Source organism: Halyomorpha halys, unplaced genomic scaffold (genome assembly GCF_000696795.3).
Source record: "Halyomorpha halys isolate HHAL.00 unplaced genomic scaffold, Hhal_1.1 Scaffold1495.1, whole genome shotgun sequence".
NCBI lineage: Eukaryota > Metazoa > Arthropoda > Insecta > Hemiptera > Pentatomidae > Halyomorpha > Halyomorpha halys.
The window spans coordinates 46,517-48,972 of NW_027108293.1; positions in this window are offsets into that span (position 1 = coordinate 46,517).

Consider the following 2,456-nt stretch of genomic DNA (forward strand, 5'->3'; position numbering starts at 1 on the left):
CTGACTGAGGGGATCAGCTGATCGAGAGTATATAAGCGATGTAACGAACACAATAAAGTTAGTGTTTTACAGCAGTTCAAGCGAGTTAGATCTTATTCCTTCTCTTTTTTGACATTTTGCTTTCGCCAATACTTAACTCATAAATTAATATGTATTGCATGTTACCGATGATATATATTTTATTCTATCCAAGCTGTGTATTTTATTTTAATTCAATAATGTTTTGATTTTTTTTTTCTCATTCGGTTAGTTTTACCAAAATGTAAAATAGAGAATTTTTTAAAAGGTAATAGTATTTGGGAAATTGTATTTTATAAGGGGGTATCCCAAAACAATATAGTACATTTTAGAATTTATGCAATAAAAATATGGTTTAAAAACAAACATCATGGCGGCTAGGGTTTTCCTAAACTAAAATTAAAAATTAATCCTTTATCTATATTAATTAAAATCTATATGCTAGGGTTTCTGAAATAGCTTACAATAATATTAACATTATTTCAATTTTTTTTCTATGGCGTCAAATACCCTATTATAAATTGTTCAAATGAAGATGGATGGGAAAGTTAGTTAAATGAAACCACTATTTATCCTAAAATGAATCAAATCCGAAATAGAACCTGTTACAACCGTAACAATAAAATAACAGCAAATTTTTATTCTTAGACTGTTTTTGTTCCTTTTCTTATAGAAATCCAATTTATTTAAGATAATTGGTTCCAGATATTGAGGATTGGTATTAAAAAATGTATATAATTGGTTTTGATAACAGACAGTTTAAATTTTAAAACATTTTATCTAGAAAGAAGAAGATATTATATGCAAAAGTTTGAAACTGATTTACTTAATATTTTGCACAGTTCAGTGACCCTCCGAAGCCAACAAAAGACTAGAATATGAATATTCATATCCTAAGACAAGAAGTTGGCGACAAAAATGTGTATTTATAGTTAAACATATTGCAAATCGTCAGTACATGTTGCCGTGCAAACAGTTCTGTGAAATCCAATTATCATTCAAGCTAATTTGATTTGGTGTTTTAACCCTATTTTTAAAATAACTGATTTAATCGTTTTTTATAGACACAGATAAGTTACATTAAGTAGGTATTGTCCAAAAATATTTATGTAATTTTTTTTAAATACCGTTTTTAAAAAATCATAAATGCTAATACAAATTTCCATACGACATAATTACATACACCATCGAAAAATTTATTCATCATTATATATTATTTAATTATTCACGATGTAATAATTTATTTAGTCGTTAATGTTGTTTAGATCTTCAGAAACAGTATGGTATCCCGGCTTTGTTGTTGCTGACAAAAGACTTACATAGAACCCCCTTGATAGACTTAAAAGGCAAGGACTTAACCGACGATTTGGCCAGTAATATAGACTGTTATCTTTCAATGACTTGAAACTATGGTTGACAGCTAAACGAAGAACAATTGTCAATACCACATACCATGTTACAAATAAGACCCTTCATCATGATCTCAACGTTTCATCTATTCTTGATCTCATGCCATCCAAATTCTCGACCTTCCATCAAAACCTTACTTATAATCCTAATCCTCTAGCACGAACCCAATCCAGCTCCAACCATCCTAACAATCCCCAAGAAGGATAAACGTCAATGACCCCAAGACCTTTTGTAAATATGCCATTGGAGTTCTGGCAAGGGCAAACCTCTTCATTCAGTCCAGAGCCTCTGTGGCTCAAGCGCTCTCGCCCAGTCACCACTGGCCCCCATACCAGCGATGCAGATAGAAGAAGCGCTGGGATACTGGAGTCCTGCCTTGCCATTCACATCTAAGTTGCAGGGATTGGTTCAGGGATCCCAGGGCTGAATGTAAATATTATATATAAATATGATTGGGTTCTACATGATTTATTTTGTTTTTGGTGTTAATTTTGAACAGCAGTTATATTACTTATCTTACTATTATTTATCTACCTAATCATTTTATTTTCTATTCATCCTTTTATTTTTTTATGAAGAAGAAAGGAATATAGTCCAGGTGCGGTCAAAAAAACTCAAATAGTAGAATTATACTATTTTAATGAGGCAACGTTTCGCCCCACGTTGCAGGGCTTCGTCAGGGCTATTTTGACGGCAGTCAAAACAAACTTTATTTTTTTAATTTAAATTTATTTATTTTATCTTTTATTCTATTTCTTTATTTTTTATTTTCACTTACTATATATATATATATACACATACATATGGAATAAAGTAAGGAGAAGTATTGTGGTTGTGACAAAAATATTTCAAGGCTCCCAGAGTAAAAAAAAACCTAGTCTGACAAAATAGTCTGTGTGTGAACAGGCTAGCTTAAAAACGAAAAGTCCTACGGAACTGAAATTAGATATAGTAGATAAAACTATAACGATATTGATAAAACCCGGCATGTCAATGTACAAATAAAATACACTTAAAGTATGTTAAAT